This window comes from Macaca nemestrina, chromosome 4, assembly GCF_043159975.1.
Source record: "Macaca nemestrina isolate mMacNem1 chromosome 4, mMacNem.hap1, whole genome shotgun sequence".
Classification (NCBI taxonomy): Eukaryota; Metazoa; Chordata; class Mammalia; order Primates; family Cercopithecidae; genus Macaca; species Macaca nemestrina.
In genome coordinates, this window is record NC_092128.1 from 121,055,037 (window position 1) to 121,079,908 (window position 24,872).

A 24,872-nucleotide genomic window follows, 5' to 3' on the forward strand; every position below is an offset into this window, starting at 1 on the left:
CTGCCATGTAACAGAAGTGGGAGAATCAAGTAAACAAATGCTTCTCACAGTGAATATTCACATTGTCTCTTTAATGTTAACCTGATGCCAAAATACTCTCCATGAGGCTGCCCCACTTGGAGGAATACTGAAAGGGGCAGGAAAAAAATAATTTTATATATAAAATTTCACTTCACACAGATTTATACGAATGTATTTTCTGCACGAATATAGTCAAACAACATGGCTGCCAATCAAGTTGTTAATAGTTATTTTCCTTCTTTAAATAACCCAATCAAAAACTGGGTATCAACTTTGCCCCAAATATCTGAGTAACTTGTCTGATCTCAAATTCACATCTCATCTAGTTTCACCGTCATTCGCAAACTGAGGTTGGTTTAGTTTTAAGATAGATATAAACTCAGGGAAACACATGTGCCTTGGGCTTATCAATCATCACAAGTAAATGTCTTCCAAACAGCAGGCTAGGTGTGCTGACCAGGAAAAGGCAAGGAGGACAGAGAAACTCCTGGGGCAGAGGATTTAACTTCTAGCACCACCTTACCGCCTTCACCAACACATTTCTTAGTTTACAGCACCATCTAGTGTCTTCTTTACATTGTTTACGAATTAAAGATGCCACTGGATTCAACTTACTAAATGATTTGGCACCATAAGGACATGCTATTTGCACCATGTATTTAGGATGTGTCCATTACGGTCCCTTCTTCACAGACCTACACAAGCATCCATCAGTGTGCAATGCCTTCAGAGCTTTCTTCTCTACCCCCTTCCCCTATTTTCATATGGAAGATATACCCTGTTAAGTCATAAACAGCTGGGGTGGGCGTGTATCATTAAGTCAAAGCAGATTCAGTCCCTAAGTAAAAAATAGATGGTACTTCATGTGAAAAGTCTCTAACACATGTGCAAAAGCCAAAGTCCTTACACATTTCTATCTAGAAAAGAAGTGAAGGTCAGGCTGCAAAAGTGTTTTCCACTAGACCATGTTCACTTGGCAAGCAATTTCTGTTAACTTCTAACCAATTAAAACTTTGTGCAAATATAACTTAACCTTCTACTGAAATATCTTTTTGCGCAACAATTCATCTTCTATTCTCATGTATTCTAGTCACATGCACTTAATTTTCCATATATAGAGTTTGGACATAAGTAAGTAGAATAAGAAAGTCGGGTATTATATGGTTAGAGTATTATTCTCTATCATATTTATGATATTTAAAGATATTCAGCAAATACAAAAGCAAACCACCTAACCACAACTCCAAATAAAAATACAAATGGAATCAATGCTTTATTTTACGGGTGCCTACACACAGGCAGGATTTGAGGCAGAAAATAAAATCCCTAGAATTAGTCTGTTCAGCAAATGCATATAAATACCCTTGTACCTAGAAAGAGCTACACGGTCATAACTCTTGTCTTTCAGTGTTTACAAGAGAAACTGTCTTCTCCCAACCTTTGTCAAAAGTGCATCCTCTCCTCTCTAGCTAGCTCACAAAAGACAAAGGTAACCACCATTTTCAGTCTCTAGTAATTGAGAAAATGCATGTCAACAAACTGATGAATTTAACAATTTGTAAGAATATATGGTTTTTGGTTTTTCATTATGAACAGACACATCTGCAAAAGAGTCGTGGCCTATGCTAATGGGCAGTGGCTGGGCTCCAATCAGTGCTTTTGCCTATGGGGACTCAGCAGCCTCCACTCCGACTCCCTGGACCCACAGGCCACATGGGCAGAATCACCATCCAAAGCACATTCAAAGTTCGTGATGACATAAAACGGGACAAAAATAAACATATATCCTGGGCATAACATAGTTAGACAAAGCTAAAATCACAAGGATCCTCTCAGTTTGCTGAGGCTACACTCACTTGTTCCTTGATTACTATTTACAGGTAGTTTCTTAATGATTTTTCTTAGAATGTTTTTTCTTCTCCTAAGACAAATGCAGGCTAATGTATCCAGGAAGGCTGCATACATATGTAATCCTATATTCAATTCCTTGAGGGCGGGTGCATTTTTTTCTGCTACCTTGAAACTCCAACCAGACCCTCCTCCAAGAAGATCCCAACATGACTTACAGATCCAGGGCCCTACTCAACAATTCTACAGGTAACACAAAATACGGAGACTATTGATTCTCTGCTTTCATAAAATCTGTCCTTTGCTCTCCTTAAAGCTACATTTAAATATATACATTCTTTCTAAATAAAGCACTATCCCGCCTTTTGAGTGTTTAAGTATCTATGGCTGCTATGCTATTTAGATTCAGAGCAATCAAGAAGCGACTTGAGAGCCAAATCCTAGAGTCTACAATCAAGAGGATGAGGCACAGCAAGCACAGCTCATGAGCTGCCCGGCAGGGTGCAGAAGGCTGGGAGACAAGAAAGGAGCCCCTCCACGGAGAAGCCACCGGCTCTACCCCAAAGACAACCACTGGATATGCAGAGAGCCCTGAGCTGCATCCCTGGCCCTTTCGGACTTCAGGCAAGCTGCTCCAGTCTTCCGGCCTCCTCTTAGTTCCAACTCGAGGAGCGATGGTGTTTATGGCTCCCAGGATGCGGCCTGACCTGAGGCTCTCCAGACCCTTTCTTCTTTGTTTCCTTGAAAATGTGACTGTTAACGGTAGATAGAGAAAAATCTGTATTTTACAAATGAGCTGCTAAAATCCTATCTCCCTTGTGGAAGGAGAGAGGATTCTTACAACGCAACAACCAGGAAATGATTCTGTTGCCAAAATAATCTGGTTTATGAGCCTCTTTCCTCTGTGTGCACACGGAGCCTGCCATGAAGCACTGAAAAGACTGCCTGGGCATCTGAGTGTATTTGAGTTTACGGGGCTCCTTCAAAATGCGAAAGTAAACATTTGACATGCTTTCTGCAAGTTTCCATTTACATTTTTCATGTTTCACAGGGGCTGCACCCTTGCCTTCCATGTGAGGTGTAATTAAGTCATTTTGCCCTAGCCTTCCTGCTTCTGCGCCTGGTAGAGTTTAATTTCACCAGCCAGGGGTGCCAAGCTAATAGAATTTCTGACTCTGGGTGTGTCAGTGCTGGGCGGAGGAGTCTCTGAGCCCCTGGCTGATGAATCCTGAGTATGTCACATGATCCTTAAAAGAGACAGAGCAGGGGACGGTGGGGGGCTTTGCTTTCCTTGACTGGAGGCAGCCCTGCCACCCACTCAAGCCAATGTTTCTGTTGCCCCCCAGCACTGGCCACCTTGGGAACCAAGATATTGGGAAGGAACCTGAAGGGCATAAGGGAATATCCACCGACTCTTGAAAAGGGATTTTAGCTCGCCCCAGAATGCCTGGAGCAGCTGGCTAAACAGAGCAATTTCAGGAGCCCCTAACCTCTTTGTCCAGGGTGTGGCGAGTCACTCCAGTGAGGAAGAGAGTTTGGTAGGTGGCAGCCTTTGCCTTTGCATCTCTTTGGGTAGATTGCTAGGCTTCCCTCATTTTGGCCTATACCTCTGCTGACGTTTTCCCCAGGCTCTGGGATTTAGGTGGGAAAAGTCATTAATGTGCCCTCAGGCAGGGTCAGAGCCATGATACCTGCTATTTGGCGTTTTTGGTTAAGTGTGTGAAAAGGCTTGGTAACAGTATTTGAAAATCAATGATCATGTCAGCTCAACATCACCCGAACAAGGGGATGACCCCCATTTTTGCTTTTTATCTTTCAGGCCTTTACTATTTCCAGTTAAGCATTTGACAAGTTACAAACCAATATATATACTACTTTCTTTCTGTACTTTTTCACTTGTCATTTTACAGCAGTGGTTTGAAAAGTTTTAAATCAGAAATGAGTATTTACACTTCGGAAAATATATTTGAATCTGAGAGGAAAGGTGGCCTAAGGAATGAGATTTCATGACAGAAAGTGGTTTTTATTAATTAGTAACTGTCAGCATATAGTTTCTGGTCCAATTCAAAGGGGAGGGAAACATAAATCTGTTAAATCTCAATGCTCACACTGAAATGTTGCAATGGGGAAATTTGGGCTTATTCATATTCAATAATTAAATATCTTCAAAGCTTAGAAGAAAGAAATACAAATCTGTTTTTCTTTGTTCTATTTTTAAAAAGTAAAAGCAGATGTATGCCCCCCAAAATTGAAAGTAGGGACTTGAAGAGGCAATCGTACACCCATGTTCACAACAGCACTATTCATAGTAACCAAAAGGCGGAAACAGCACAAGTGGACCTCAACAGATGAACAGATAAAGAAAATGTGGCACATCTACATACAATGGACTATCATTCAGCCACAAAAAAGGAAAGTGCCTCTGAAACGCACTAGAACTCAGAAGAGAACCTTAAGGACATAATAAGCCAGTCACAAAAGGATAAACACTGTCTGATTCCGCTTATGACGTCCCTAGAGTAGTCAAATTCCTATAGATAGTGGAATAGTGGTGGCCAGGGGCTGAGGAAGGAAATTTATTTGACAGGTATGGAGTTTCATTTCTGCAAGATGAATAGAATTCTATGGATAGATAGATGGTGGTGATGGTTGTGCAACAATGTGAATGTTCTTAATGCCACTGAAGTGTGCATTTAAAAATGGTAAGGATGGGCTGGGAGTGGTGGTTCATACCCGTAATCACAGCACTTTGGGAGGCCGAGGCGGGTGGATCACCTGAGGTCATCAGGAGTTCGACACCAGCCTGACCAACATGGTGAAACCCTGTCTCTACTAAAAATACAAGTATTAGCCGGGTGTGGTGGTGTGCACCTGTAGATCCCAGTTACTCAGGAGGCTGAGGCAGGAGGATCACTTGAATCCAGGAGGCGGACACTGCAGTGAGCTGAGATCGCGCCCCTACATTCTAGCCTGGGTGCCAGAGTGAGACTCCGTCTCAAAAAAATAAATAAAAAACAAAAAATAAAACACAATGGTAAGGATGGTAAATTGTGTTAGGTGTATTTTACCACAATTCAAAATAATAATTAAAAAACAAAAGCAGTTTTTAAATTGAATTGTTCCCAGGTTACCCTCCAGGTGATGCCAAGCAGACTGGCTTGCTAAAGGACCAGGACAAGGCTGGTCATTTCCTAAGTTACACTAAACACAGATTCCTCTTCCTAGAAAAATAAGAATTTTCAGTATAAATGTGTTTGCTTCCCCACTAATCCTGCAGACCACGGCAGGTGGGATTTTAAAAAACTGTTTATCTTTAATGACACATGCAAAGTGCCACTGTCAGTGGAGGCTCATTAAATTAAACTTATAAAAATGTAGACAGTCTATCTCCTTTTACAGACAGCTGGGCCAACAGCCCCTCACCCATTTCCCCAGGACAACTGGTGGCAAAGGCTAAAGTCTAGGGCAAACTTCAGAATCAAATGCAGATAGCCTGGCGGCCAGACAACTGCAACTCTATCATCACCAAAAAAAAAAAAAGTAAGATAATAATTAATCACTCTGTACTTTGAGTCCAGTGAGTTTTTTTTTTTTTTTTTTTTTTTTAATTGTGGTTTAGGGAGTTGTACAGTAATTCTATTTAAAAAAAAAAATAAGGAAAGCAATTCATCTTAGTGATTTCATCAAAGACCTGGCATCCAATGTTCAGTGAGCATCCCCTAGAAAAGCATGTAAAGTTTCCTCTTTCCTGGGTTTCATCCTGACACACTGTTGCAAGGAAGCACCTGGGCATTACTAAGATCACTGACGGGTCAGGCCCTTTATGACTGCCTGGACTCTGCACCATAGAGCCTATACAACACAGGAAACAAATTTTCCACTACCAAAACATTACAGCCTGCCCAGCAAGAACCAAAAACCTAAGCTAAAACTGCATTTCATATGCACAGATTCAGCTAAGCAATTCTATCTGTACTACTCAAAAGACACTTCGGGAGTGACAGAGAAACATACCCACAAAATATCCCTCAAAAAGAGCAAAGGATTAACTGCATCTTTCCCAAGTCTTCCTCAGCCATTTGATCTGTTTCCTCTCAGGCTTTTGATTTTAATTCCTAATTCTTCTATTACATCACAAGTCACGGAGAAGCAGAAGTACACAAAACTATATAAATAACTTGTCATTCTGGAAGGTTCTCATTTTCCATGAACCCTAAAAATATTAGCCCGAGAACACTGGAATTGAAGAGGGAAAATTCACGTTATGGTTCAAATTTCTGTCACTCACTAGCACTGTGCTCTCAGAAAGTCCATTTTTTAAAGGTAAATTAGACACTGGGGAATCTTTACCATCACATCCAATGTTAACACTCTATGATTCTGTGGATTTAACTCCATAAATTTAAAATCCATTCATTTACCCGATATTTTTCTTCATTCAACAAATATTTGCTGAGCACTAACTACATCACTTCAGGTATTGGAAATACAGATGTTAACAAAACAGACATAAATCCCTGCCACCTTGATGCAGTGACGTCTTAAGCAACGACCTTTGGAAAAGGATTTGCAAGGCTAAATATAACATAGCAAGGAAGGACAGGAAACTGTTTTTACTACTTCTGGAAAAATAATTCCCTCCACAAAGAAGCTAAAACCTGCTTCAGTTAAGCAGCAACTAAACGAGAGACAAGGAGGTGGAAATATCCCGTAGGAAAGAAAAAGTGGGCACCCAACGGCAAGGGGCACTGGAGCCCAAAGGAGGGATCCCAAGCCCCAGGGTTCTGCAAGAGAGGTGGGAAGTCAAGGGAAGCGCAGAGTCGAATACAGTGTGCGTCCTCAGACGAAGAGTCTCTTGGCAGAGTTCATGACGCTCCCAGTTTATAAAAGTATCCCAGAGGCCAGAAATTCTCCTAGGATGGTTATGCACACTGCTTGGCAGAGAGAAGACTTTTAAAATGAGATCTCTGTTTACAGGCAAGACAGTCAAGCAGAGGGCATTCAGCTCTAAAAAGAGCCTGAATTCTAAGTCATCAGGACGAGAAAAGTCATTCTAGGAGAACAGTACCAGGCAATTCCAAGAAATGGCAGTTCTCCAAAAACTGAAATGCCCAGGAGAGAGGAGCCGGTTTTCCAGAATGTGGATGGAAATGCTGCTTAACCAGAAAAACAGGACATATCAGATGGGCCTGAAGGGGCAGATGATCTAGAGCTGTAACCCTCAAACCGCCAGATGCGTGGGGCCACCTAGGAACTTCTGGGGTGGGAAAACCGGTTCCTGGGATGCACCTGGCATTCTGATTCCCAGTCTCTGGGGGTGGGTTCAGAAAATGAACAGAGTTCCTGCTAGGGTCTGAATAGCTGTGTTCTCCCAAAATTTATGTGTTGAAATCCTAACCTCTTCAGTGAAGGTATTAGGAGGTGGGGCCTTTGGGAGGTGATTGGGTCATGGCGGTAGAGCCCAAATGATGGAATTCGTGCCCTGATAAAGCCCTGGAGAGACCCTTCCCCATTCCACCATGTGAGGACACGGCAAGAAGACGCCATCTGTAATGCAGAGGGTGAGTCGTCACCAGCTGCCAGATCTGGGAGCACCTTGATCTTGGACTCCCCAGCCTCCAGAGCTGGGAGAAATAAATTTCTGTTGTTTGTAAGCCATCCAGTTGATGGCATTTTCTCACAGCAACTCAAACAGACTAAGAGTTCCAAAATGAATGCTTATTATTTTTAAGATAATTATTTTTGAGGTGCCTTTTGAATAGCACCCCAGGGAGAGGGGATGCTCCAGGTTTTGATGAACAAAGTGTGGAACAAGTACAGGGAGAGAGATTTCACAGTGGGCAGTCCTAAGAGAGGAAGAGACTTGTGTTACGATTTTTATTGCTTCTCTCTATAGAACATTACGTTATTAATGAGCATGACAAACAAAAGCCACCATTTTGTGAGCACCTGCAAGGTACCAGATCCTATGCCAGGCAATTCTCACAGTTCAAGCTGTCCCCAATCTTCCTACCAAACCAGTCAAGCAGGCATGTTTACATATTTCAGGGAAAGAAACTGAGGCACCCAATAACTCAGCTACCAAGACACAGACTGGAGAGTCTGCCTAACTCCAAAGTTGCACATACTGCCTCCTTACATTTTAATAATTGTCTTTAGTTTTTTCCTCACTAAATGTAAGTTTTATTTTAATTTTTTATTTAGATACCTCCCTTTGTCAGTGAACTTGAGTTTCTAGAAGACGAGAGCTGCCCTTGCCTCATGACCTTACCCTGAGTCTGGCACACACCAGGTACTCAGTACATGTTAGTTGAGTAGTTGGGAAATAGACTCATCAGTTTCCATCAATCAAGCAGTAGAATTTTCCCGAAAGCCAGACAGCCAGGCAGAGTTCCCAAACTCTCTGGAGGCTGCTGTATCTCCAATCTTTTAGTTTCCTGGAAAAAGGCCCAGAGGGTAACCCACCAGGTATAGAAATGCCAGATTGTCTTATTCCAAAAATGGATGGCACGCGTCCAAAGAAGATTTGTTCCAGGCCTAGGAATCTATTGATAGGACACATTCCCCAGCAGTCAGGCCTTACCAAGTCTTACCGGACCATGCCAGGCCTCCCTGCTCCTCCGTAGACTGCAGGAGTGACACTCAACAAGCCCTCCGTTATGGCGAGCCTTCACAACTCTGCCTTGAATCCTGCCTTGCCCATCCCAGTAGTGTTTCTGTCCAGGAAATGCAGCAAATGCAACGCCTACCCTGGGCTTCTCTGCTCTGGGAAACCCCGGCTGCCTCTTGCACGCATGCTTCCCACACAAGCCCAAGCCTTTCATGTCTCCACTCAACCCTGGATGCAGCTCCATGCATCTGCGGATCCTGCCGGAGGGAAGACATCATTTGGCATGTCACTACCTTCTTCTCTGCTTCTGCATGGTGTCTACAAAGCAATAAATCTGCTGTCCTTCAAAGAACAGCAGCTGCCCATGATATAAGGTCAGTCTCCCCCTCGGTACCTTGTCCTGCCAGCAGAGACCACAATGGAATATGAGAAGTTGGCGCTTGGTGGGATGCTGGGCGCTGCCCTGGGAAGACTTCTATTTCCAAATGGAAGGTGAAAACAAGATGTGTCTGACACATCATGTCCTTACTGCTCACATCTCCAAGGAGCACAGACACTCAGCACTCAACAAAGCCAAATTCAGTATTGTATTTCACAAGTATTCCTCATCTGTTCTGCTCAGTGCAGCGTATGCTGGTGAAAAAGAGTGGTTCAGATTGAGAAACCGTGGAGGGGAGGGGGGAACAGTACAAGAATCTAGCACTATGCCAAATGTTCACATATGGCATCGACGTAGCCTTATGCCAAACCATGAGCTAAATGCTATCAGCCGCATTTCACAAATGAGAAAACCAAGGTCAGCAAGGCTAAAACACACACTCAGCGTCACACAGCCATGAGTAAAACCTGATTCCTCCTCTGGTTTAACTACAAATCCAACATCTTTCAGTTTTCCCAAAGATTTAAAAAACAAAAAACAACATGATCCCTGGGCTTAAGGAACACAAACTGCAAAGACAGACATATATTTGATAATTTAATAAAGCGAAGTATGACAGGTCTGGGGGAGAAGTAAAACGCCACAGAGGATACCAAAGAGGAAGCAGCTGCTTTTAATGGGCAGAGGGAGAAAGGGAAGCATCCAGGGAGAAGGCATTGTCATCTCTGTCAGAACCAAAGAATGAGAGAAACTTAAACACACAAAAGAGGTTAAATCATTCCCGGCTAGGGGCTGCCCACAAAGGCAGGGGAGGGCAAAAATAAACTGCGGTTCCAGAAAAGCAAGCTGTCTATGCAGCTGGCCCAGGTGATGTGTGTATAGGAAGGACGTGAGAAGACGCCAAAGGGTAGAGTGGCTCCTGGGCCACTGAATCCTACTCTTAGAGAAGACAATGGTGTTCCCAGACTGTTTAAAAAAAAAAAAAAAAAAAAAAATCTGACAACCACACAATGGTCAGAAGGTACAGAAGCAGGCAGTGAGTGACAAGGGTAGGGGTCGGGGGTGCGGGGAGTGTGGCGGGGGGCACAGGTGGAGCAGATGTTGAGTGAGACCTGTGAGAAACTGAACTGTCGGCAAGCACGTGAACAGGGTAAGATGGATTCCAGGTTACTGCAGAGTGTACCAGAAGCAGGGGTGGAGGTTATCAGGGGCTTCTGGGAGTCTGTGACAGGAAGTACTCCCAACCAAGGAGAGCTGGCCATGCACAGAGTCTGCTCCTGCTGAAGGGCGGCGGCCAGGAAGAGTCCAACCAGACAACTTGCCTTCATCTCTCTCCGAAACCACTCCCTGCTTCAAATACCCACAGTGGACTAGCCTCTGTAATGACAAGAGTCTAGAATCACTGGGAATGCCCCGTCTGCTCCAAGGTGGGGAAACCATTTTGCCATGATGCAGAAATCTAGCTGATCTCCCTTTCAGTAGCTGGGGTGCTGCAGGGAGTCCCCATTCAGGATGCTGAGTCCCCAAGAGGAAGCACTAGTTAAGCAAAGGTACGCTCAGCCATTTGGCACACAAGCAGATTAGAAGCCTGCGCAATTATTTTTCAGTGCGTTTAAAAATATATCCACAAAGATGGGGGGGTTAATGGCTGGGCACTAACTTCCTCTTGTCATTGCCCCCCGCCTCACCCTTTGAACAACTCAGGACTATCGTGAAAGACTTTCCTGATCAGGCTGAATCCAAAGTTGAAGGGGTTTAGGGGCCAGTCCATGCAGGTTGTAAGGGACAAAGGTGGGGGTGGGGAGACCACAAGGCAGGCTCCTGGCTCCAATACTTGCTGAGTCTCCGGGCGCCCCTGAACACCGAATGTTAAACACCACAGAAATGTCTGCTCCTCAGAGGGTCACTGTAAGGATTGACTACAAACGTGCATACAGTGTCTACCCATGGGTAAGAAACTAACATTTTTGAGGACCTCCTTAGAGATGCGATTAATTCATAGTGGGGAATATAATATTAGCCATGTTAACAAAAGTGATATTGGAAACCTTGCTAAATTGCTTCTGAAGGCAATACTAGTACATTCTGTAGCAAATGACAGAAGGTTTTTTTTGGGTTTTTTTTGTTTTTTTTTTCCTTTTAACCTAACTGAAATTCTCTAGTTTGATACCTTCCTTTGGGGATAGAGTTTAAAATTGTATAAGAAAGACAGCTCATGCCAAAATAAGGAAGCATTCTATTTATCTGGAATGGCTAGAGGCTGGCTGATTAGTACCGGCTAATTGTGGTTAAAAAGAAAAAAAAGGCTGGGGGCGGTGGCTCACACCTGTAATCCCAGCACTTTGGGAGGCCGAGAGGGGCGGATCACCTGAGGTCAGGAGTCCAAGACCAGCCTGACCAACATGGAGAAACCCCATCTCTACTAAAAGTACAAAATTAGCTGGGTGTGGTGGCGCATGCCTGTAGTCCAGCTGCTCAGGAGACTGAGGCAGGAGAATCGCTTGAACCCGGGAGGCGGAGGTTGCGGGGAGTCAAGATCGCGCCATTGCACTCCAGCCGGGGCAACAAGAGTCAGAAAAAAGAGAGAAAAAAAAAAGGTTAATTTAGGCAAACTACAATATAGTGGGAAAATATAATACAGACATTGGATTTTAAGAGAGAGAATATTCTCATTTCTACCTAGGGGAAATTTAAAGGTACTCTTTCATCACTGATCTTAATGAAATGAAAGAATTCCTTCTTCCTAAGTTGTACTCTGCTACTTCTAAAAAGGATTTGCGCTTCCTTGGATGGAAACGGTCCATATGCTGTGGATCATTAAATTAGAAATGACTCACTGCTCACCATTGCGTCCCCTGGGCCTGGGCCCCAGGCCTCCTATCGCCTAGACAAGCAACAGATACTTGTTTCACAAATGAATGAACGAATGAACGAATGAATGAAAGACACAGGGAAACTGCGGAGCAAGGGAATGAAAAGCAAACACACCAGGGGAACAGAAAGAGTTGCTGGGATAAAGCCCTCTATTGAGCTGCGAGCATCCTGACAGCTAAAGGAAACATGAAACATTAATGGAGTCCAATTATCCGCCAAAGGGGACCAGACAAAAGAGTGGCGTGAACTGTCAGAGCATGGGGAAGGCGAAGGCCCAGAATAGCTGAGATTTGAAAAATTACAAAGGATGACAATGGCTTTTTCAGTTCTGCTCCAAATAAGGACCAGGAGGGAGAGGTCTGCTGCTTGCCTAACACTGGGGCAAGACAAAGAGAACGCAGGCTCCTCAATGCCTTTTTTGTTCCTATCTTCCTTATTAAGACAAATGATCTACAAAGTGAAAAGGAAGGAATAAGCACAATTAAAGGGAAACCACTGTCCCAGGCAGCGGGGGGGGGGGGGGGCGGGGGGGGGGCGGGGGGGGGGCGGGCAACTGTATGGATTCGATGTACTGCTTTCAAGACCAAGGAAAACTCAATCCCTACAGCTGAAATCTCAGTCTGAGTCACTGAATGATCTGAGGAATCAAAAAGAAAGAAAATACCGGTGGACTTGGATAAGGAACGAGGGCTAATCTAGAAGCAGAATAGTAGAGGGATGAAATGCTCAGAGGCCAGAGCCCACCAGCCTGGGTTCAAATCCCAGCTCTGCCACTCTCAAGGGCTGTGATCTGGGCAACTCCCCTACTTCTGGCTTCAGTTTCCTCAGTTTCCCTATAAATATGGAGATAATAACAGTGCCTACCTCATATGACAGGTAGATTCAATGGGTTAAAATACGAAGCATAAGTTCTTAATAGGTTAGGAACCTACTATTATAGCTGGGGAAGTCACTTAAACATGTAAGAAACAGAGATGAAGGTAAGAAATCATGACATATCTAATAAACTGTACTATCATAATTTAACTGGAGGTTGTAGAAGAATCATTAATGAAATGCACAAATGCTATTATTTGGTGTGGCATGACTCCACTTCCATAAGGCAGAAACAAAATGTGGGCATTAGTTATTTTGTGGGAAAAGGATTATAGATGATTTTTCTCCTAGCTTTTCTGCATCTCAACCCGAATAGAAGGTATTTAGTGTCTGGGGTGGGGGCAGTCACAGAAATCACAATTATCACCAACTTGGGCATCAGTGTGCAACTGGAGACCAACATTCACTACTTTTCAGGACCATGCTGAGCGTATGAGAAAAAGAAAGTTACCACTGGAAATAGCACAGTTTCACCATGAGGAAATGATACTAATAAAAGTTACTTTTGTATAGATACAGTTAGCTCCCCATATCCACAGATTTAACCAATTGAAGATTGAAAATATTAAGAAAAACAGAGTATACTTGCACATGTACAGATTTTTCTCTTGTCATTATTCTCCAAAGGATGCAGTGTAACAACTATTTCCATAGCACTGACATTGTATTAGGTATTATAAGTAATCTAGAAATGATTTAAAGTATAGGGGAGAAAATGCGTGGGTTATATGCAAATACTATGCCATTTTATATCAGGGACTTTGAGCATCCTTGGATTTTGGCATTCACAGGAGGTTCCTGCAGATATCAAGGGACAGCTGTGTACACACACACACACACACACACACACACACACGTATATATATAATGAATAAAATCTTGAAGATTTTTTTTGTGGATAACATAGTAAAAGATGAACTAGATAAGAGAACATTAGAGGAATCATGATGCAATATGTTGTCTTCCTGCTTGAGTTCATGTTCTCTCATCAATCATGCCCTCATCCAAACTGCTGCCCATGTCTCATGAATGGTAAGAGCACAGCAGGAGGGCAGGGCGCTGGGGACTGGTTTCTACCTTTGCTTGCCTAGAGTCACCAGGACTTCCCACAAGGAGGAGAGAGGCAGGAGCGCAGGACCTTTCTGGAGACCACAAGTCTATTAATGGCATGTGAGTTCAGGAATTCATTAAATATCTATGAAGTATGACTTCAGACCAGGCAGTATAGTGGAACCTTGTGGTATATACCAGGTAGTATATATGTCACAGTAAGAAAGACATGTGTACTGCCCTTAAGAAATGTATGATCTAGGGAGAAAGGGAAAAATACGATATATAAAATAATGCTCGCAACAGGTAGCTTATACATATAGGAGTGTGCAGGGTGGCTCCTCTAAATTAAAACCTGAGATGGACTTTGGCTTTGATTCCCATCCCACCACTGAGTTAACCTGTCTGTGACTTCTGGGCAAGTTACAAACCTCTCAGCCTCAGTTTTCCCATCTGTAGCTTTGATGAGGAAGATAAGACATGCAGGGAGGTTCTAGCACAGGCCTCAAAGTCGTCATCGGCATCATTATTTTTGCCAATAATTATGCATGATGGGTACAAGTAAACGAAGACTCTAAAGTGCAAAGTGATTCCTAACTTACCCCCAGTCAAAAAGCATTATTGGAAGAGACCAAAAGACACAAAAACAGCCAGCCCAAAACCAGGCTGTGTCCTTCTGCACCTAATGATGCTCAGAATGGCTTCTTGGAGGAAAAAACCAAAAATTTATTTTCTTGATCTATTTTACCTTCTCTAATAACTGGCATTCTTTTCTAATTTTGGTCTTTTCCTCTTGACAGTCTCTCCACTGAGAAATTGGTGCTTCTGAAATAGTCCATCCTCCAATCTTTTTTCTATACTTCCACTGTTACTAGAAAGGAAAGCACTGCACCAAACACATTGCTACAAATTAAAGCTGCATGCCTATAACCAGTATTTCTGGCTTAAAGAAAACCAAGAGAAGAAACTAAAGAAACTAAAGTCAGAAAACAGCCATAATGGGATGGAGAGGACCTCTGAACTCCAGAGCCTGAAAGACATTCCTCAAGTCAAGAGTCAAGTGTTTGTGTAGGATGTCTCCATCTGAGAGAATGAACTACATAAACTTTCTGGGGCAATCAAGGAAGTGTATGACTCCAGCAATCAAGGAAAATGTTTTGATTCCAGCTCAGGAGTCTTCACTATGACAATCACACACACAGCCCTGTTCTCCAGATGGAACAAAGGCATGATGAATGTGCGTGCTTTGCAGGCATGGGACTGGGGCGCCCGAGGTACACATGGAGCAGAGGAGACAGAGACAGAAGGCACAGAGGCTGAAAGAGCACAGCCTCCACTTTCAGGCAGGACCATAGCCTGCCCTGCCCACAAGACTAAAGCAGCTATACCACCAAGGTGAAAGGGAGACCCAAGCAGTTGCAGTCCACAAAGAAGAGAAGCCAACCGGAGCAACAAAGTGCCTCTGGCCAAGCAGAAGACAAAAAATGCTGGGCAGACTCTGCAAGGCTTCTGTTCTAGAGAATAGAGGGAAGTGGGTGCGTGGGACCACTTCGTCTGTGGTCAGAAACTCTGCAATCCTGGTCGGGCGCGGTGGCTCACGCCTGTAATCCCAGCACGGACAGATCACCTGAAGTAAGGAGTTCGAAACCAGCCTGGCCAACATGGTGAAACCCCGTTTCCACTAAAAATACAAACATTAGCCAGGTGTGGTGGTGCATGTCTGTAATCTCAGCTACTTGGGAGGCTGAGGCACAAGAACTGCTTGAACCAGGGAGATGGAGGTTGCAGCGATCCAAGATAGCGCCACTGCACTCCAGCCTGGGTGACAGAGCGAGACTCTGTCTTGAAAACAAACAAACAAACAAAACAAACAACACCAAAAACAGAAACTCTGCAACCCAGCACGAGGCCACTAACTGATAACAATACAAGAGTAGGGGGCTAGGGGTAATTTGCGACAGGGTATTTGAGGGAACTAAGGACATGCTAAAAATGAGTTTTGGGCTCTCTGCCAAACTTTCATAGAGTGGATCTCTGAATAGAGTGAATGACCTTGAATGACTCTGGCCATTAAGTTAAATTCTCAGATCCTGTCTCCACCCAAACTAGGCTAGGTGAGATCTCACAGGATGAAGAATCTGTGGTGTGTGCAGCCACCCATCCCTCCCCTACTCACAGGCTGGCACTGATTACTGAAGCCTGTCTTCCTGGGGATGAGACCTCAGACTCCCCCAAGCACTGAACTCAGGAGTCTCAGAGTACCTGTTAGTCGGAAAATTCTGCAGTTTGGTGAGTACACTGTAATGGAACAATCATTCATTTCAAATGTTTAAGTTATATTATTTTTTTTCCATTGTAAGAATAATCACATTATAGGCACATTGAGAAACTGCAAATAAGCCAAAAACTAAAACACATTTCTCACCCCAAGAGGAATGCCATGATAGCAGGTAGACTGTCAATCTCTAAAAACTTGACAATGCATGTCTTCCTTCCCTCTCTCAGCTCCTAACCTCTCTGCTATAGGGAAGCCCCTGAGATTCCGAGAGCTTTAGGCTCTCTCCCGCCCTGTGCCTGGGACACACCTCTGCATCCTCCCAGGGTCCCACACCACCTGCTCAGACCATGACTTCTCCCCACTGCCCACACACGGACTCATTCTCAAAGGTCTGCAAATATTCTTGGGAAATAAATCAAGAAAAATACTCAGAGTGAAATAAGTCAACTTCCTCAAATTTCAAACTCGTCATCTATTCATTTTCAAACTAGTGGTGCCACAAATTGCTCCAGGCTGATGTATCAACATCAAAATCACACATTACTGATAACAAAACACCCTACCTCTTGACAACTGCAAAACCTTTGAGGCAGGCATTATCCTGGATCAGTAAGTTTTCCAAGGAGTGAGAACAGCACACCTTCCAGCAAGAGGACCTATTTTCATTTTCCCTCTTGTACATATCGTACGTCATCTTCTTGGCTGCCTTCTTTCTTAAGCAGGGGGTAAAAAATATAATGCAACCTTTACTTAGTGACTTCAGTCCTCTCTCTGAGCATGACTGATGTCCACTGGGCTAATGAGGTGTAATGCTATTTGCTCCTAGGTAAATGGACTTACCCTGCTGGACTCTTTTGAGTTCTAATGGCTCCTTTTGCTGGCCTCTTCTCTTCCAACACTATACCGCTGCCAAAACCACCTCTTACTGAGGTGAACTTACAGGAATTTCTAGGGGCTTTTATTCCTTCCTGTCTGCTATAGGTTTAGATAATAAACATTCAAAGTTCTGTCATTGTATTTTTAAATAAAACAAATAATAATATTTTTATTTTCATTGTGAAATATTGTTACGTTTGTTCAAAATTTTAAAATGCACAATATTAAAAGGTGAATAAAAATCACCCATAAACCCACCACCCAAATTAAACATCATTATATAAAACATATATTGTGCTCTTATTTCCTCTTTCTACAAAACTGGGACCATACAGTATTGTAACCTGTTTCCCTGAAAATCTGAGCATTTTCTCAAGTTACTAGATATGTAACATATTTTAAGACAGAATAATAGTCTATCATCAGTGTATGTAATGTTTATCTGATCAGTTTTGTCTTTCATTATTTCCTTTATTCTAGGGGAATATGCTATTGATTGAACTGAAATGGATATACATGCACACACATGCACACGTCATTGAAATAAATTCCTGGAATTGATGAGCTTAAATGTATGACCTTTGCAAGGCTTTTGTTAGACAGTAGCAAACCACCTTCCAGAATTAGACCCACTTCTTTGCACTCTCCAGCAAGAGCTACTTCTTACAGAGGGCACACCATGGCAGACATGATATCCTATGCTTTACGGACGCATCTTTCCAGTTCTCACAACAACTTCATAAAGAAGGCATGTTATCCCATGTTATAGACAAGGCAACTGAGGCTCAGTACACAAGAGAGCAGAGTTTCAAACGAAACCAGCATTCACTGGCAGCCTCTCAGGCTGTTACTGCTGCACCACAGGGCCCACTAAGCTCATGAGCCTTTGGGAGCTCTCTACAGAGTCAACTCTATCTACTTTTGTACACAGACTTCAACATCTCTTTTTCAACCCTTTAGGCATCTTTACTCAATTGTGTTCCTGGTGAGAGGCATGGCCAGGAATCTCAGCTTGGGTTATGAGCAGTAACAACAATCAGACAAAATTTGCCTAAAACCGAGAGTCCAAGCTTCTAAAAATAAAACTTCATATCTCAAAAATATTGTTGAGGAAAAAATTAAATATAGCATTACCCTACAATCCAGCAATTCCACTTCAAGATATATACCCCAAGGATTTGAAAGCAGGAACTCAGACCCTTGTATGTCAATGTTCATAGCAGCACTATTCCCAATAGCCACAAGGTGGAGGCAATCCAAGTGTCCCTCCCTCAGCAGATGAGGTCCATCCACACAATAAAACGTGGTCCATCCATACAATGGAATATTATTCGGCCTTAAAAAGGAAGGAAGTTCTGGCACAGGCTACAACATGGATGAACCTTGAAGACATTATGCTGAGTGAAAGAAGCCAGTCACAAAAAGGACAAATCGTGTATGGTCCCACTTACATGAGGTACTAAGAACAGGCGAATCAAGTGGCAGGAAGTAGATTAGAGGTTACCAGGGACTGGGGAGAATTATTGCTTAATGGGTACAGAGTTTCTGTTTGGGGTGATAAAAGAGTTTTGGAAATAGATAAATGGTGATGGTTGCACAACACTGTTCACATGACCAATGCCACTTAATGTACACTTATACAAATGACTAAAATGGTTAATTTTGTTTTATATATTTTTAATGAAGAAAGGTTTTTTCAAAATTGTCAAAAGTAATTCCAGCTGTTGCAAAACCACCCGCTTCAAAAGAAAGTGCATCCCTCCCTGCTGTGTGCTGCTAAGAAATGTGGGAAGCATTTTTAGCAACTGTCACACAAAAATAAGCTGCTTACATTAGTTAGGAACAAGGTAATAAAACAGGAGCAATAAATCCTCTTTGCCAGATAGCAGTAACAGGTCAAGGAAAGTCACAGCTAATCTTTTATTCTAAACATCAGGTTCCATGCAAGGATCCAGGCCACTCTGGATCAAACATACCATGTAAAGCCACGGCCTATGATGGCAGCATCTGACTATGCCTCGAAAATTAAGGAAGCCGGAAAGAACCACACTGTATGTTTGTTAGATTTGGTCATAGTTCCCAAAGCATCTCATTAAAAAGAATCCCCAAAGTTGAACTTGGTGTCAGGCACAGAGATGGGAAGGCACTGACTCCTGTAGGCTGTGCTGCGGGTTGAACCACCACCGCCCCCCACACCCCGGGTGGGAAGGAGCCTTTGTACCCAGTGCCAGGGAGCTACAAGCCCCAGGTCCATTCCGCACAGACTCACAGGGCTGTGAACACGCCAAGAGGGAGGATGAACACTCTGCACTTGGAAGCACTTAAAAGAAGGATCTGTGCCTTTCTGTTCCATCTAACAGCCCTCAGAGCACAGGCTTCCTTGATTTCCAGCTCAGTTGGTTTCCATATTTTTCTTGTGAAATGAGTGTCCAGAATCAGACACAAACACATCATGCTTTCCTTTTTTGTAAACTGCCTGCTCGTGTTCTTCGCCAGTTTTTCTATGTAATTGTTTCTCTTATTTACAGGATTTTTTTTTACATAAACAGGATACTAATACTCTGCATGTTACATGCATTTTTGTATGTACAAACAAGAAGTTACAAATTATTCTTCCAGGCTGAAGTGTGCCTTTCAGCATGTTAAATATCATCTGTTATGTCTACATATAAATTTGTAATGGCAATACACTTAAATTTACCATTTTCCCTTTATGGTGGTGCTAATTCTTATTCACAAAAGTCTTTCTTAGCCTGAGAGAATAAAGATTCTTACTATTAGGCCGGGCGCGGCGGCTCAAGCCTGTAATCCCAGCACTTTGGGAGGCCGAGACGGGTGGATCACGAGGTCAGGAGATCGAGACCATCCTGGCTAACACGGTGAAACCCTGTCTCTACTAAAAAATACAAAAAACTAGCCGGGCGAGGTGGCGGTCGCCTGTAGTCCCAGCTACTTGGGAGGCTGAGGCAGGAGAATGGCGTAAACCCAGGAGGTGGAGCTTGCAGTGAGCTGAGATCCGGCCACTGCACTCCAGCCTGGGCGACAGAGCGAGACTCTGTCTCAAAAAAAAAAAAAAAAAAAAAAAAGATTCTTACTATTCATTAATTCTTGTCATTCAAATAACTCCATTCCTTGCCACCCCATGTGCAGTCACGGTTCCTGTAATCTCCGTTTTGCCGCGACTTCACTGTGCTGTGTTAGTTTCCATACACGTGTGGGTCTCTTCATGGGATATCTGTTCTGGTCCTTTGGTCTATTTGTCTGCCCTTGAACTAATAACATCCTTTCTTAGTTGTGATACCGCATAAGTGGGATTGCTATCTGATAGTGCAAACCACTCCTCCATACGCCTTGTTGTTTTTCAAATTTGTCTTCAAATTCTTGAGTTTCACTCTTTCTTATTAAAGTTAGGAAACATTTTTCAAGTCACACGTGACAAAACTGTTAAGAATTTGGCTGCAACTGCATTAAACTTAAAGAAAAACTTGAGAAAATGTGACATCTGCACTATATTCTGTCTCCTGATCCATGATCATAGTATAGCTCTACACTTACCCTGGTTGTTTTTATGCTCTGAAACATCCTATAATGGCTGGTAATCTTCCTGAATATACTCCTGGATAGCTTATAATTTTTGTTAATATTATAAGTGGGATTTCTTTTTACATTACATTTCCCAATTGTTTTTTCTTGGCATACAAGGGTACTATCACATTTTATATGTTGATCTCACATTATATCTGCTTAGAGAATTCTTGCTCATGTTAAAAGTGCTAACATGTGTGTGTAAATTTTCTATTTGGATAATTATTTGCAAATAGACACACATTTCAGTCTGCCTTTCTAATGTTTACATTTTTGTTCCTTCATTTGCTCCTTTTATTACACTAAGACCTCCAGTCACAGCAGGCACCCCTGTCTAATTCTAGATGTTCATGAACACGACTCTAACAGTTTTCCATTATGTATGATGCAATGCTGTAGGCTTTTAATAAATAAACTTTAACAAGTTAAGGAGGTTTCTTTTCAGTACTGGTTGAGTACAAACTTTGTTATTATTTGTTATGTATTATAATGAGTGGAGAGTTGTATTAAATACTTTTCTGTCAGGTGAAATGATTATTCTTTTCCCTTTAATTCTGACATGTTCAGTGTGTTCACCGTTTTATGATAGTAAACCACCCCTGCACTATTATAATAATACGAACTTGCTCATAACATTTGTTTCATTTACATTTCACTTAAGATAAGGTACTGAATTTGGTTCATTAGTGTTTTACTCAGACTTTTTGTTTTATAATAAAATGTAAAATGGTATTATAAATTTGATTTCTTGTACTGTTTCAAAGATACACAAACATGATATGAATGGGAGAGCTCTTGTCCTCTGTGTAAGCTGCTGTCCTCTGTGTTTAAGAGTGTACACACTTAAATGAGGTCAGGAGATCAAGACCATCCTGGCTAACACAGTGAAACCCCGTCTCTACTAAAAAATACAAAAAAAAAATTAGCCGGGCGTGGTGGCGGGCGCCTGTCGTCCCAGCTACTCGGGAGGTTGAGGCAGGAGAATGGCGTAAACTCAGGTGGCAGAGCTTGCAGTGAGCCGAGACTGTGCCACTGCACTCCAGCCTGGGCGACAGAGCAAGACTCCATCTCAAAAAAAAAAAAAAGAAAAGAAAAATTGTTTGCTTCTTAAAAGTTTAATATCACTCATCTGCAAACCACTTGAGTATTTTTGAAGATACAATATTGATTACCATTTCTTCCACAGCTGTTTCTCTATTACGATTTTATATTTCTTCAAGAATCCATTTTGTTTTTACATTTTTGCAATAAATCATCTATTTCTCCCAGATTTCTATTTTTTTGTTCACAGTTTTCTTGACGCTGTTTTTAAAACTTGCTAAAGTGCTCTTAACATGATTTTCTTGGGCACCTTCTGCCCTCCTGAGTGTCTATGCTAGAGGTTTGCTGTCATGGTCATTTTTAAAAAAGACTGGTGTTTGATTTTGTTCCTATTGGTAATCTCTTTATTTCAACAATTTCTGACTTTAATTTTTATGATTAATTCCTTCTACATTCCTTAGACTTACTCTATTTCATTTCTGTAATTTCAATTTTCGTTTTTTTGAAGCTTAGAAATGTAGCCTTACCACCTTTGCAGCATTGTACAACTTTCCACCTGTACTATGTTCACTTTCATTTGGTTCTAAATGATTGATATTTCCATTGCAATTTCCTGTCTAACTCACAAGTAAAATAAGAGTGGGTGTGTTTTAAAGTTTCCTCATGCATGTTTCTGTGATTTGTTTTCAACTTTTTATGTTGACGTCTGATTTATTCACACTGGGTCAAAGAACAAGCCTTGCATGAAATAGATTGCTTAAAATTTAGTGCAACTTTCTATATACAGTCAACTTTTCAAAAAGTTACACAGGTTTTAGAAAAGAATCAAGAGTCTCTGTTGGGTAGAGGGAGCTATGTGTGTCTATTAATTTGAGCTTGTTAACACTATCACGAATTGACTTGGAATTACTCCTACTATCTTCTTTTGTATTTTGTTTAATATCTTTTTTCTCTTCACATCTTGTTTTTCCTTCTGTTTTCTACTTGATGTTGTTTGATTATTGTTGTTGTTTTTCATATATATTCCCTTTTATCTTTTTCTGCTAGGTTGGGAACTATAGATGATATACACATTCTTTTAGTAATTACAGTCAATACTTTAGATGTACCTAATATTTTTAAATACACAATTGAGCATTCGTCACATATTATTTTCCCATATGTGCCATGTTTTCCTAGTATCCACATTCCTTCTTCCTCAAGAAGTACTTTTAATCATTCTTCTAGGCCAGGCACTGCAACTCACACATGTAAACCAAGTACTTCCAGTGGTCGACATGGGAGGATAACTTGAGGGGTTCGAGACAAGCCTGGGAAGCATAGCAATGACCCATCTCTACAAAAAATTTTAAAACTAGCTGGGAGTGGTGACGCACACCTGTAGTCCCAGGTACTCAGGAGGCTGAGGCTGGAGAATCACTTGAGTCCAGGAGTTCAAGGCTGCAGTGAGCTACGAGCTACACTCCAGCCTGAGTGAGAGAGCAAAATCTGGTCTCTTAAACAATAAAAATAAAATAATAATCATTCTTCTAGTGAAGATTGCCAGTGACACATTTTTTTCTCAATCTTTGCCTGAGAAAGCTTTATTTGGCCTTCCCTGGTCAGCAATATGTTGGCATAACATTCTAGATGGATGTTTATCTTTCCCCCTGCACTTGGGAGTACACTGCATTGTCTTCAGGCATTGCCCAGGGTGCTCAGGTCTCGCCTCATTTCCTCTTGTTGTGTTTCATAGTTTCTTGCCTTGTCCTACAGACATGATTCTTTCATGCATCTGTCTGAGCATTATAAACACGTATTTCAAAGCCTTGGTCACACTATTTTTTGTTGCATATGGGCTAAATTGGTAATCTCTTGGTTTTGTTAGCTATACTGTATTTCTTAGGATGGGACTGCTTCATGTGCTTTTGGAATGTTGGTTTGCAGACTCGCTTTAGGTGGGTTGTTTTTTTCTTTTCCTGCCTCCCCCTCCCCACTGAGTGGTCAAGTCGGGACAGACTGGAGCTGCTGCCTCATGGAAGACTGCGAAGGTTGCAGTCTGCGTCACTGCACTGGGAGGCTGCTTGGGTTAGCTCTGGCTGCAAGGTTGCATCCATTCTTCCCGGCTGCCTGGCCATGAGTTCACATGTACTACAATCCGTCCCAGGCAACAGCCCTTTTCCAGCATCTTTGGAAAACAGGGGAGCCCCACCACAGCTCTCGGCTGGATATGGTGGGCCTGGTTCTGGCCCTGCTTCCCCAGTCACTGCCAGAGAAAGGAAAGCGCAGCCCTTTGTATTCCCTGGGACCCGGGCCAGCAGCACCCATGCTGCTTTGGGAGCCACAGCCCTGAGGGGACAGAGCTATTCAATGATCAGTGGACATGCTTGGGTCTGAGCAAGGCTGAGTTCTTTCGGCTTTCCCATTTTACATGCTATGTGTATGTAAAATGATGGAGAGGTGGCCAATGTCAATGGTGTGCTTAAAGGTATCAACCCTCTTGAGTCGCTGAGCAGAGGTGGGGTTCAATATAGTAACGCGTTCATCCCTTCCTTTAAGCCTTGTTTCAGGTGTGGGGATATATCCGAGACTCAGCTTCAACTGCATACTGTGTAACTCCACATCAGGGAAGAGAACCAGCTCTCTTCTACATGGAATGTGCTCCACATTCTGTCCTGCAAATAAATGTCCCTTAATTGAACTACTTTGATATCTGTAGAATATTTGAGCGTACCATTTAAAGACAAAGGATAAAAGGTAAGCCTTAAAAAGTTCTTTCAGTGTAATTTTTTCTGGTTTCCTAATTAAAGTATTAACCTAAGTTTTTATATGAGCATTAACACCAAGGCTCAAATTATTTCCATTTACGTGAGATCATTTGTGAGCATACAATGTAACATGTTAAAATTTTCTTAAGCTTTGAAGTCAATACTAACAAATTGGTACCCTTTCCCCGCATCATGTCATTTCAAAGTTTTCTAAAAGAGGATCCTAAAATTATGCTTGCCACAGAAAACCTTGACAGCTTTTATGAATCTTCTAACAATTGAGAAAACATTGCTTTGACTTCATGGTCAGATCCCAGTTTTTATTTTTATAGTCAACCTTTCTCATTAAGTAATGTAAGAAAATCTAAGTATTCACATTCCCACCAGCTCGAGGACCTGTGATTTACTGTACCTAAACTCTCCAATAAGCCAAACAATGTGCCACGTGCACGTTTCGTTTAATCTCATCCTCAGGCTCCTCATCCTACAGCAAAGCTTCCATTTATTAGATCTAATTTCCTAAGTAGTCTAATTTCCCAAAGGTAGTTCCCTTTCCTTCCCTTCCCACAATGACCTCACTGGAAATTAAATATTAATAGAAGGAACAAAAAGAATCAGAGAAAGGTAGAGAAAGACCAAGAGTACATACACCCAAAACCATCTTAATTGGAAATATAAAAATGCCAA

At 42.2% G+C, this 24,872-nt stretch overlaps 1 protein-coding gene across 7 annotated transcripts in view; it reads right to left on the reverse strand.

Moving 5' to 3' along the window:
• Positions 1-24,872, reverse strand: part of LOC105492378 (growth factor receptor bound protein 10) — a 203,309-nt gene that overhangs the window by 87,595 nt on the left and 90,842 nt on the right. The gene's annotated exons all lie outside the window — the stretch shown is intronic.